Raw genomic sequence first — 14,169 nt, forward strand, 5'->3', positions numbered from 1 at the left:
TCAAAGTTCTCTCAATTGGGTCAGGCTTACCCCAATACTCTCTGTATTTAAAATCTAACTGATTAGGGGCTTTGCATCTGCAAAAATCCCTTCACAATGGTAGTCAGATAGGTATGTGATTGAATAACCAGAAAAGGACTCTCAGGAGGTCGTCTTCCAAATTCTGCCTACCACAGCCCCTTAAGATTTCTAGCCGTTTTGGTCTTCTGAACAGCATCATGGTGGTTGGCAAGAAAAAGTGCCTTATGAAAGCCAAGAAGAAAGTGGTTGCCCCATTTTCTAAGAATATTGGTATGATGTGAAAACACCAGCTATTCTGGGAAAACACTGGTCATGAGAACTCAAGGAACCAAAATTGAATCTGATGGCCTCAAGGGTTGTATTTCTGAAGTGAATCTCACTGATTTGCAGAATGATGAAGTTGCCTTTAGAAAATTCAAGCTAATTACAGAGGATGTTCAAGGCAAAAACTGCCTGACTAGTTTCCATGGGATAGATCTACCTGTGACAAAACGTGCTCCATGGTCAAAACAATGGTAGACCATGACTGAAGCTCACCTTGTTGTCAAGACCACCGATTGTTATTTGCTTTGTCTGTCCTGCGTGGGCTTTACTAAGAAACACAGTAACCAAATTCAGAAGACCTCTTATGTCCAGCACCAGTAGGTATGCCAGATTCACATGGAAATGATGGTAATCATGACCTGAGGGGTGCAGACAAGTGACTTGAAAGAAGTGGTCAGTAAATTGATTCCAGACAGCATTGGAAAAGACATAGAAAAGGCTTGCCAATCTATCTGCTTTACGATGCCTTTGTTAGAAAAGTAAAAATGCTGAAGAAGTCCAAGTTTGAATTGGGAAAACTCATGGAACTACATGGTGAGGTTAGTAGTTTTGGAAAAGCTGCTGGGGATGAGACAGGTGCTAAAGTTAAACAAACTGATGGATATGAGTCCCCAGTCCAAGAATCTGTTTAAAATGCAGGCCTTTGTAATGGTGACAAAAGGTCTTATTTGTGGCTAAAAAAAAAAAAAAAAAAAAAAAAAAGATTTCCAGAGATGATTTTGACTCAGCTTGGTTTTTGTAGTTTGCACTAACTTTAGACCCAACTCCCAAGTGAAATATGACCTCACAGTACATAGAGTAACTTCATTGCTTTGGTTTTGAATTCTTTCCTGTTCTCAAGAATCACGTTGAAAATGTAGAAACCTAAGAGTTCGTGGGTGTGGGTTGTAGGTGGGGCAGTGTAAGAGAATGTATTCCTATATCTACAAAGACTTTAACTTTTCACACTCTCTGGTTAAGATTAGGTTATATATAAATGAGATGGGCTGGCTGTGGAGCTGGAGGATGGACAGCCACTTGAGAAGACTTGGCTGGGGGCTACCAAAGGACAACATAATTCACCTCTCTCAAAGTTACCTACCACTTTATTGTTTGTAGGTTGCTGCTCCATGCCTTAGCATATTTTGAGAGCTGCTAAAGTCAACAACCCCCGCCTTGATTTGTTAAAAGGAGAGATCCCTCAAATCCTTTTGAAGTGATAAAGTGAAGTCGCTCAGTTGTGCCCGACTCTTTGTGACCCCATGGATAGTAGCCTGCACCAAGCTCCTCCGTCCATGGGATTTTCAAGGCAAGAGTACTGGAGTGGGTTGCCATTTCCTTCTCCAGGGAATCTTCCCAACCCAGGGATCGAACCCAGGTCTCTCATATTGTAGACAGACGCTTTACTGTCTGAGCCACCAGGGAAGTCCGAGGTGATATCAGTCTGTATTAATGGAAGCATTATGTTCTGAACCAGAAAAAAAATATCTCCAGTGACTTGGCACTAGTCTTGCCTGAACATATTTCAACTGCTTTTAGTTTGGGATACCACATGTTGAAAAAGAGACAAATTAGAGAAAATGCAGAGAGCGGCAACCAACATGATAAAATGTCTAGTTGAAGGTTCATGGCATGGCGCAGGGGACTGGTAATGGGATATAAATCCTCTCTCGTCAGCACGTCATTGTTAGCAGTGTCTATCTAATGGCTGTCATCACTGCTTAGACTCAGAGGCCCGCTGGGGAGGAACTGATGGTTGGGGTATATTCAGAATGTTGTAGTTCATATTCCAAACAGCATCATCATCAAAGCTTTTTTTATCTTTGCAAAGAAGAAGTGAAGGGTAAAACCCAGAGACTAAATCAGGTATTCACTTTGACCAGTTGGTTCCAAGTTTGGCTGGGTGCACGCTAATTACCCTGCCTAATGGACTTTGCAATATTTGAATTAGGAGTGCAGGAAATTCTCTTTCTCAAGTTTAAATAAATATCCACAGTGGTTGAACTAGTTCCAAGAAGTTTGCAATTGGCTTCAAGTTTAAGTTAAAACAATTAGAATGCCAATTTATTTAACTATGGTGAGAAATACAATGACAATCTAAATGACCATGCTTGAGTTGATGAGACCTGTGCATTCAGTCCCTATAGGAAGATCTCCAGTGGAAGCCAAAGCATGATCTGGACATTGCTCTGTGCTGGCACAGTGTTCTTTAAATGATTCCAAAATAGCTGGATGTGTTCATCTACAGTTTTTGATCGAGTCTGGATGACTGGCCAGGTTGCTTGGTGGAATGAGGATGAAGCCTAGGATTCATGAGGTCTCTGTTTTAGTCTGTCATTTAGAGTAAATCTGTTAGTAATTCACTAGGTGATGCTTGGTAAATATGTAAAATAAAAACGGGTAAAAAAAGGTCTCTAAGATCTTTTTCATATAAAATTATTTGATTTTATGAATATGCTTTAAAGGCACCTATTATACCTACATAGGGAACTTTCCCATGGCTCAGACAGTAAAGAATCTGCCTGCAGTGCAGGAGATCCAGGTTCAATCCCTGGGTTAGGAAGATCCCCTGCAGAAGGAATGGCAAGCTCCTCCAGTATTCTTGCCTGGAGAATTCCATGGGCAGAAGGAGCCTAGCAGTCTAGAGTCCATGGGGCTGCAAAGAGTGGGACACAACTAAGCAACTTTCACTTCACTTTCACATATACATAGATAACTAACTTAGTTCTATTTGCTAAAGACCTTAAGGCTTTTTATAGATATCAGTCAACTCAATAAACAATTGTTCATGGATTCCTGTGTGCAAATTATTGTGTTAGGCATGGAAGTAAGCATGCTGTCTTCCCACAAGGAATTTAAATGGCTAGTTAATAAGTGAATATTGTCATTGTGAATTAATATAAATATTAATAGCTATGAATGATAGCATAAATATGATAGTATTATGTGAATACTGACTGATAACAACATAAGAAAGAATTAAATAAAGCCAGCAATAATAGGAGTGCAGATATCTGTGGGACAGGTTATGGAGTAGAGAAAAATATATTTCATTTGGGAAGATTAGAGAAGAATTCATAGACTATAATATTTAAGCCAGACTTTTGAGGATGGGTATGTTCTCTTGATGAAAGTGAAAGAGGAGAGTGAAAAAGTTGGCTTAAAGCTCAACATTCAGAAAACTAAGATCATGGCATCTGGTCCCATCACATCATGGCAGATAGATGGGGGAACAGTGGAAACAGTGTCAGACTTTATTTTTCTGGGCTCCAAAATCACTGCAGATGGTGATTGCAGCCATGAAATTAAAAAACGCTTACTCCTTGGAAGGAAAGTTATGATCAACCTAGATAGCATATTGAAAAGCAGAGATATTACTTTGCCAACAAAGGTCCATCTAGTCAAGGCTATGGTTTTTCCAGTGGTCGTGTATGGGTGTGAGAGCTGGACTGTGAAGAAAGCTGAGCACCGAAGAATTGATGCTTTTGAACTGTGGTGTTGGAGAAGACTCTTGAGAGTCCCTTGGACTGCAAGGAAATCCAACCAGTCCATCCTAAAGGAGATCAGTCCTGGGTGAGGGACTGATGCTGAAGCTGAAACTCCAATACTTTGGCCACCTCGCGTGAAGAGTTGACTCATTGGAAAAGACTCTGATGCTAGGAGGGATAGGGGGCAGGAGGAGAAGGGGACGACAGAGGATGAGATGGCTGGATGGCATCACCGACTCGATGGACATGAATCTGAGTGAATTCCGGGAGTTGGTGATGGACAGGGAGGCCTGGCATGCTGCAATTCATGGGGTCGCAAAGAGTCAGACACGACTGAGTGACTGAACTGAACTGAACTGATGTTTATCATACCTAGAGAACCAGTGGTCAGAGTTGGCTATAATGGGATGGGAAATTCAGCTTCCCTGATAGGAGAGTAGGCTGTAGGAAGGAGCTAGTGATATAGTAGCTTCAGGGCCCTCAGTTGCATGAACCATTTCTGCTGTCTTCTATAGGGCTGCCACAACAAAATTCCGCAGGTTGGTGGCTTAAACAACAGAAATTTGTTTTCTAGTAGTTCAGGCGGAGAAGGCGATGTCACCCCACTCCAGTACTCTTGCCTGGGAAATCCCATGGACGGAGGAGCCTGGTAGGCTGTAGTCCATGGGGTCACGAAGAGTCGGACATGACCAAGCGACTTCATTTTCACTTTTCATTTTCATGCACTGGAGAAGGAAATGGCAACCCACTCCAGTGTTCTTGCCTGGAAAATCCCAGGGATGGGGGAGCCTGGTGGGATGCTGTCTATGGGGTTGCACAGAGTTGGACACGACTGAAGCGACTTAGCAGCAGCAGCAGTTCAGGAGGCTGGAAGTCCAAGATCAAGGTGCCAGCCTGGGTCATGTCTGTGGAGGCCTCTCTCTTTGACCTGTGGATGGCCACTTTCCGTCTGCGTCCTCTCATGGCCTTTTGTCTGTGTATGTGCATCCCTGGTGGGACTCTCTTTTTTTGTAAGGACACCAGATGTATTAGATCAAGGACCTTTGGACCTCATTTGATCTTAATTACCCCCATAAACGTCCAAATCTCCAAATACAGTGTCACTGGGGGTAGAGTTTCCTATGAATAGAGGTGTTATACACAACAATTTATAACAATATCTAAGGCTCTGAGAGGAGCCCTAGCCTTGAATCCACATGAATATATACATATGTGAAAGGTGAGGGTTTTCCTTTTTTTTTGGTATGCTTTAAGAGCAAACCTCTAGATAGGATAGGTTTCAGGGCTTCCCTTTCCTGGTGGCTCATATGGTAAAGAATCCGCCTGCAATGCAGGAGACCCAGATTTGACCCCTAGTTCAGGAAGACCCCCTGGAGAAGGGATTGGCTACCCACTCCAGTATTCTTGCCAGGAAAATCCCATGGACAGAGGAGCCTGGCAGGCTATAGTCTATGGGTTTGCAAAAGGTTGGGCACGACTGAGCAACTAACACTAATACACTTTTAGACACCTTAAAACCTGGGTCCTTCTGTCTGGGAGCAAGATATTCATTAGGTTCATTGTTCAGCAGAAGAGTAAGGGTGCTTTATGGGCAAACTGGGCACATGAGTGGCTCCTCTATCATCTGACATGGAGGATATGGGGGCTGATGTGAATCCCAAGTCCTGATGAAACTATGAATGCTTTTAGATTGAGGCATCAGTACATAGGAATTAAAGGTGTGAGTCCACATCAATCATCCCAATTTCCTGATCCTACAGCAGTAGTGTCAAAAGGAACCAACACTAATGGAAATCCAAAGGAACAAGACAGTGAAATAGCACCAAGGCATTTGGGTTGTGATACACTGTTATCAAAGCTGAAGGAAAGTGTGGTCAGAGATGTTTGGAGATGAAGTAGGAGAACCATTCTGATTCTTCTCTTCCTGACACAACACAAATATAAGTTAGATTTGGGAGAAGATTTCTTGGCCTCAGAATCAGAACAGTTAATGTGAGTGAAGTACAAGGACTTTCTGGGAGGGGGCACATGTATTCTGTTTCTCTTTCTTCCTTGAAGGTCCTCCATTCTTCTTCCCATAACACTGTTTGTTGTCAGAATCACTTGCAGTACTTGTGAAAAAGGAAGATTCCTATGACTAATCCCAGGCTCAGATGAATCAGAATCTTTGGTGAGTGGGGCCCAGAAATCTTCATTTTGAAAGTTCAGACTTGATTTTTTTCTTTTACTCTTTAGAGATTGGGGTTTATTGCCCTACATTCACATCATAGTAGGGTACAGTTCTTAATTTCAGTATTTCTATCATTAATATCTATTAATTATAATAAAACTACTATCCTTGGAGTGCTTATTATGAGCTCCATACTGTTGTAAGCTGGCTTACCCAGTGGCTCAGCAGTAAAAGAACCTGCCTGCCATGCAAGAGCCACAGGAGACGTGGGTTCAATCCCTAGGTTAGGAAGATCCCCTGGAGAGGAAATGGCAGTGCACTCCAGTATTCTTGCCTGGAGAATCCCATGGACAGAGGAGCCTTCTGGGTTACAGTCAGTAGGGGTGCAAAGAGTCAGACACCACTGAAGCAATTTGGTACACAGGCATGCACTGTTCTAAGCCATATGCTCACCTGATTTTCACAGTAAACCTTCATGGTGATAATATTATTTCTATCTTGCACATGAGAAGTCAAGGCTCAGAAAAATTAAATTTCTCAAGGCTGCATAAGCAGTTATTAGTCAAAAAAGTAAAGGAGAAGAGCATGCATGCCTGAGACCCTTGCTGGCTTGGGTATTGCTGGTCTACAATAAACTGATATTCTGATGGGATGGAATTGCGAGGAAATTCCAGGCACCTGTGGCAGAAGAAGTAGATTATATGCACTTTTCTTGCCAATGCTAACATCCCTCTAGGGCACTTAAGAGGCTATGTGAGCTTGTTTGGTTGGATAATGTTCACATTTCTGGTTTGATAAGAAATTTAGGCACTTTGGGAACAAGATATATAGTTTTGGAAATTATAAACCCAAACCTATTATATGACAATCTTGTTTTATTTCAGTGTGCTTCCCTGGTGGCTCAGACAGGAAAGAATCTGCCTTCTATGTAGGAGGCCTGGGTTCAATCTCTGAGTTGGGAAGGTCCCCTGGAAGAGGGCATGGCAACCCACTCTAGTATTCTTGCCTGGAGAATCCCCATGGACAGAGGAGCCTGGCAGGCTACAGTCTATGGGATCACAAAGAGTCAGACATGACTGAGCCACTAAGCACATTTTATTTCAGTAGTATATGAATCAATAAATACAATGTTTTATTTTATAAAGCTAAACAAAACAACTCATAGTCAAAACACATTGGGAATATTGTGATACTCTATCCTTAAGTCCTCCACTTAAAATAATTTCCATTCAGTGGGCCAAACAACATAATAAAGTTTCTTGAGGCAACTCTTGCAATTATCATGTAAACTTATAACACAAGCAATGTGTGTATTCCTTCAGCAAATTTGTACTTCAGTTATACCAAAAGAAACAAAATAGTCGAAGATGGCGGAGGAGTAGGACGGGGAGAACACTTTCTCCCCCACAAATTCATCAAAAGAGCATTTAAACGTCGAGTAAATTCCACAAAACAACTTCTGAATGCCGGCAGAGGACATCAGGCACCCAGAAAAGCAGCCCAACTCTTCGAAAGGAGGTAGGAAAAAATATAAAAGACAAAAAAAGAGACAAAAGAGGGAGGGACGGAGTTCCGTCCCGGGAAGGGAGTCTTAAAAAGAGAGAAGTTTCCAAACACCAGGAAACCCTCTCACTGCCGAATCTGTGCCGAGCTTTGGAAGCACAGAGGGCAACATAAAAGGGAGGGGAAAAAAAAAAAAAAAAAATAAACAATTAAAAATCGCGGATTGTGAGCCCTACGGTAACTCCCCCAGCGGAGAAGCAGCGCAGACGCCTGCACACGGCATTAGCAAGCGGGGGCTGGGCAGGGAAGTGCGGCACGGGCTGTGTCCCTTAGAGTAAGAATCGGGCCGAATGTCCTGAGCACTATCTGAGCGAAATAATTTGGGCTAGCAAACCAGACTGTGGGATATCTACCACGCGAAAAGCCAGCCCTAACCTAAGACACCGCCAGGCCCGCGCACAGAACAAAGGACTGAACAGAGATAGCCAGCTGCAGACCTTCCCCCTCCGGTGACAGGCAGCCAGAGCCGGAAGGGGGCAATCGCAGCCCCAGAGAGACACTATCTATAAAACTGTAAGCAGGCTTCTTTGCTAACTAAAACTTCTTGGGGGTCTGGACGGTCAATATCTGCCTGAGAAGGTGCGCCGGTTTTACACCCAGATAACCGAGTGGCGGGGAGGCGATAAGTCGCAGCATTGGCGCCCGCCAAACACCTCATCACCTGAGCTGCTCGACCTGGGAAGAACACAAAACGCAGGCCCAACCGAGTCTGCACCTCTGAGGACTACCCGAGTGCCTGAACCTGAGCGGCTTGGACCTGGGAGCTCAGTCCAGGGCCGGCCTCTGATTGTTCCCGGCGGAACAACCTAGAGCCCAAGCAGTGTGGGCAGGGAGGTTACACGCGCCGTGAGCGGGGGCAGACCCAGTGTGGCCGAGGCACTTCGAGCGCACGCCAGTGATATCTGTTTGCAGCATCCCTCCCTCCCTCCCCACAGCGCGGCTGAACAAGTGAGCCTAAATTAAAAAAAAAAAAAAAAAAATAGGGTCCTCCACCGACCCCTTTGTGTCAGGGCGGGAACCAGACACTGAAGAGACCAGCAAACAGAAGAAGCTATAGCAGAGGGAAACGCCTTGGAAGCTACAGGCCATAGATTAAAACCCTGTGGTTACTACGGATTACATAGGAAGGGGCCTATAGATCTTGAGAAATATAAGTCGGACTAAGGAACTGCCAAAAATGAACTGAACCCACAATACTCACAACAAAACCAGAGAAAGACCTAGATATATTTTTACTATTTTTATGATCAATCTTTCTTTCTTTCTTTTTTTTTTAATTAAAAAAAAATTTTTTTAAGTCCTCTATTGTCCTTTAATTTTCACTTTTATAACTATTACTTTGCAAAAAAAAAAAAAAAAAAAGACCCTATTTTTTTTTTTCTTCTTCTTCAGCAAACTTCATATATATATTTTATAATTTTTTGACCGTGGTTTTTTTTTTTTTTCTTCTTTTTCTTCTTTTCTTTAACATTGCATTTTTGAAATTCCAAACTCTACTCTAGATTTTTAATTTTAGCCTTTTGATATATGTTATCAATTTTGTACCTATAGTTTTTATCATAATTGCTGTGACTTTTTTTTTTCCTCTGTTTCTTTCTCTTCTTCTTTTATATAACATCGTATATCTGCAATTCCAAACTCTACTCAAGATTTTTAATTTATGCTTTTTGGTATTTGATATCAATTTTGTACCTGTATTTTCTTTATAATTTTTGCGACATTGTTTTTGTTGGTTTGTTTGTTTTCTCTCTTTATTTTTATTCTTCTTCTTCTTCTTTTTTTTTTTTTTTTTTTTTTAACGTTGTATTTTTGAAATTCCAAACTCTACTCTAGATTTTTAATTTTTGCTGTTTGGTATTAGTTATCAATTTTGTACCTGTAGTTTCTTTATTACTTTCACGACCTTGTTTGTTTTTCTTTGTTCGTTTTTTCTCTCTTTCTTTTCCTTCTCCTTTGCATTAACATCGCATTTTTGAAATTCCAAACTCTACTCTAGATTTCTAATTTTTGTTTTTATGTATTTGTTACCAATTTTGTACCTTTAAGAACCCAATCTTCAGGACCCATTTTTCACTAGTGTACGAGATTACTGGCTTGACTGCTCTCTCTCCCTTTGGACTCTCCATTTTCCCCACCAGGTCACCTGTATCTCCTCCCTAACCCCTCTCTACTCTACCCAACTCTGTGAATTTCTGTGTGTTCCAGACGGTGGAGAACACTTAAGGAACTGATTACTGGCTGGATCTGTCTCCCGCCTTTTCATTTCCCCCTTTTATCCTTCTGGCCACCTCTGTCTCCTGCCTCCTTCTTCTCTTCCCTGTATAACTCCGTGAACATCTCTGAGTGGTCCAGTTGTGGAGTGCTCATAAGGAAGTGACTACTGGCTAGCCCACTCTCTCCACTATTGATTCCACCTCATCTCATTTGGGTCACCTCTAACTCCCTCCTCCCTCTTCTCTTCTCCATGTAACGCTGTGAACCTCTCTGAGTGACCCTCACAGTAGAGAAACTTTTCATCTTTAACGTAGATGTTTTATCAGTGGTGCTGTATAGAAGGAGAAGTTTTGAAACTACTGTAAAATTAAGACCGATAACTGGAAGTAGGAGGCTTAAGTCCAATCCCTGACTCCAGGGAACTCCTGACTCCAAGGAACATTAATTGACAGGAGCTCATCAAACGCCTCCATACCGACACTGAAACCAAGCACCACACAAGGGCCAACAAGTTCCAGGGAAAGACATAACAAGCAAATTCCCCAGCAACAAAGGAACACAGCCCTGAGCTTCAAGATACAGGCTGCCCAAAGTCACCCCAAAACCATAGACATCTCATAACTCATTACTGGACATTTCATTACACTCCAGAGAGAAGAAATACAGCTCCATCCACCAGAACATCAACACAAGCTTCCCTAACCAGGAAACCTTGACAAGCCACCTGTACAAACCCACACACAGCGAGGAAACGCCACAATAAAGAGAACTCCACAAACTGCCAGAATACAGAAAGGACACCCCAAAATCAGCAATTTAAACAAGATGAAGAGACAGAGGAATAGCCAGCAGATAAAGGAACAGGATAAATGCCCACCAAACCAAACAAAAGAGGAAGAGATAGGGAATCTACCTGATAAAGAATTCCGAATAATGATAGTGAAATTGATCCAAAATCTTGAAATTAAAATGGAATCACAGATAAATAGCCTGGAGGCAAGGATTGAGAAGATGCAAGAAAGGTTTAACAAGGACTTAGAAGAAATAAAAAAGAGTCAATATATAATGAATAATGCAATAAGTGAAATTAAAAACACTCTGGAGGCAACAAATAGTAGAATAACAGAGGCAGAAGATAGGATTAGTGAATTAGAAGATAGAATGGTAGAAATAAATGAATCAGAGAGGATAAAAGAAAAACGAATTAAAAGAAATGAGGACAATCTCAGAGACCTCCAGGACAATATTAAACGCTACAACATTCGAATCATAGGGGTCCCAGAAGAAGAAGACAAAAAGAAAGACCATGAGAAAATACTTGAGGAGATAATAGTTGAAAACTTCCCTAAAATGGGGAAGGAAATAATCACCCAAGTCCAAGAAACCCAGAGAGTCCCAAACAGGATAAACCCAAGGCGAAACACCCCAAGACACATAGTAATCAAATTAACAAAGATCAAACACAAAGAACAAATATTAAAAGCAGCAAGGGAAAAACAACAAATAACACACAAGGGAATTCCCATAAGGATAACAGGTGATCTTTCAATAGAAACTCTTCAAGCCAGGAGGGAATGGCAAGACATACTTAAAATGATGAAAGAAAATAACCTACAGCCCAGATTATTGTACCCAGCAAGGATCTCATTCAAGTATGAAGGAGAAATCAAAAGCTTTTCAGACAAGCAAAAGCTGAGAGAATTCTGCACCACCAAACCAGCTCTCCAACAAATACTAAAGGATATTCTCTAGACAGGAAACACAAAAATGGTGTATAAATTCGAACCCAAAACAATAAAGTAAATGGCAACGGGGTCATACTTATCAGTAATTACCTTAAACGTAAATGGGTTGAATGCCCCAACCAAAAGACAAAGACTGGCTGAATGGATACAAAAACAAGACCCCTGCATATGTTGTCTACAAGAGACCCACCTCAAAACAGGGGACACATACAGACTGAAAGTGAAGGGCTGGAAAAAGATTTTCCATGCGAATAGGGACCAAAAGAAAGCAGGAGTAGCAATACTCATATCAGATAAAATAGACTTTAAAACAAAGACTGTGAAAAGAGACAAAGATGGTCACTACATAATGATCAAAGGATCAATCCAAGAAGAAGATATAACAATTATAAATATATATGCACCCAACACGGGAGCACCGCAGTATGTAAGACAAATGCTAACAAGTATGAAAGGAGAAATTAACAATAACACAATAATAGTGGGAGACTTTAATACCCCACTCACACCTATGGATAGATCAAATAAACAGAAAATCAACAAGGAAACACAAACTTTAAACGATACAATAGACCAGTTAGACCTAATTGATATCTATAGGACATTTCATCCCAAAACAATGAATTTCACCTTCTTCTCAAGCGCACATGGAACCTTCTCCAGGATAGATCACATCCTGGGCCATAAAGCTAGCCTTGGTAAATTCAAAAAAATAGAAATCATTCCAAGCATCTTTTCTGACCACAATGCAGTAAGATTAGATCTCAATTACAGGAAAAAAACTATTAAAAAATCCAACATATGGAGGCTGAACAACACGCTGCTGAATAACCAACAAATCACAGAAGAAATCAAAAAAGAAATCAAAATTTGCATAGAAACGAATGAAAATGAAAACACAACAACCCAAAACCTGTGGGACACGGTAAAAGCAGTCCTAAGGGGAAAGTTCATAGCAATACAGGCACACCTCAAGAAACAAGAAAAAAGTCAAATAAATAACCTAACTCTACACCTAAAGCAACTAGAAAAGGAAGAAATGAAGAACCCCAGGGTTAGTAGAAGGAAAGAAATCTTAAAAATTAGAGCAGAAATAAATGCAAAAGAAACAAAAGAGACCATAGCAAAAATCAACAAAACCAAAAGCTGGTTCTTTGAAAGGATAAATAAAATTGACAAACCATTAGCCAGACTCATCAAGAAACAAAGGGAGAAAAATCGAATCAATAAAATTAGGAATGAAAATGGAGAGATCACAACAGACAACACAGAAATACAAAGGATCATAAGAGACTACTATCAACAATTATATGCCAATAAAATGGACAACGAGGAAGAAATGGACAAATTCTTAGAAAAGTACAACTTTCCAAAACTCGATCAGGAAGAAATAGAAAATCTTAACAGACCCATCACAAGCACGGAAATTGAAACTGTAATCAAAAATCTTCCAGCAAACAAAAGCCCAGGTCCAGACGGCTTCACAGCTGAATTCTACCAAAAATTTAGAGAAGAGCTAACACCTATCCTGCTCAAACTCTTCCAGAAAATTGCAGAGGATGGTAAACTTCCAAACTCATTCTATGAGGCCACCATCACCCTAATACCAAAACCTGACAAAGATCCCACAAAAAAAGAAAACTACAGGCCAATATCACTGATGAACATAGATGCAAAAATCCTTAACAAAATCCTAGCAATCAGAATCCAACAACACATTAAAAAGATCATACACCATGACCAAGTGGGCTTTATCCCAGGGATGCAAGGATTCTTCAATATCCGCAAATCAATCAATGTAATACACCACATTAACAAATTGAAAAATAAAAACCATATGATTATCTCAATAGATGCAGAGAAAGCCTTTGACAAAATTCAACATCCATTTATGATCAAAACTCTCCAGAAAGCAGGAATAGAAGGAACATACCTCAACATAATCAAAGCTATATATGACAAACCCACAGCAAACATTATCCTCAATGGTGAAAAATTGAAAGCATTTCCTCTAAAGTCAGGAACAAGACAAGGGTGCCCACTTTCACCATTACTATTCAACATAGTTTTGGAAGTTTTGGCCACAGCAATCAGAGCAGAAAAAGAAATAAAAGGAATCCAAATTGGAAAAGAAGAAGTAAAGCTCTCACTGTTTGCAGATGACATGATCCTCTACATAGAAAACCCTAAGGACTCCACCAGAAAATTACTAGAACTAATCAATGACTATAGTAAAGTTGCAGGATATAAAATCAACACACAGAAATCCCTTGCATTCCTATACACTAATAATGAGAAAACAGAAAGAGAAATTAAGGAAACAATTCCATTCACCATTGCAACGGAAAGAATAAAATACTTAGGAATATATCTACCTAAAGAAACTAAAGACCTATATATAGAAAACTATAAAACACTGGTGAAAGAAATCAAAGAGGACACTAACAGATGGAGAAATATACCATGTTCATGGATTGGAAGAATCAATGTAGTGAAAATGAGTATACTACCCAAAGCAATCTATAGATTTAATGCAATCCCTATCAAGCTACCAACAGCATTCTTCACAGAGCTAGAACAAATAATTTCACAATTTGTATGGAAAAACAAAAAACCTCGAATAGCCAAAGCGATCTTGAGAAAGAAGAATGGAACGGGAGGAATC

The 14,169-nt window shown here is 40.6% G+C and overlaps 1 pseudogene; it reads left to right on the forward strand.

Annotated features, from left to right (window-relative positions):
- Positions 1 to 218: 218 nt before the first annotated feature.
- LOC129626898 (40S ribosomal protein S3a-like) lies at positions 219 to 977 on the forward strand (annotated as a pseudogene).
- Positions 978 to 14,169: the final 13,192 nt, after the last annotated feature.

This window comes from Bubalus kerabau, chromosome 14 (assembly GCF_029407905.1).
Source record: "Bubalus kerabau isolate K-KA32 ecotype Philippines breed swamp buffalo chromosome 14, PCC_UOA_SB_1v2, whole genome shotgun sequence".
NCBI lineage: Eukaryota > Metazoa > Chordata > Mammalia > Artiodactyla > Bovidae > Bubalus > Bubalus kerabau.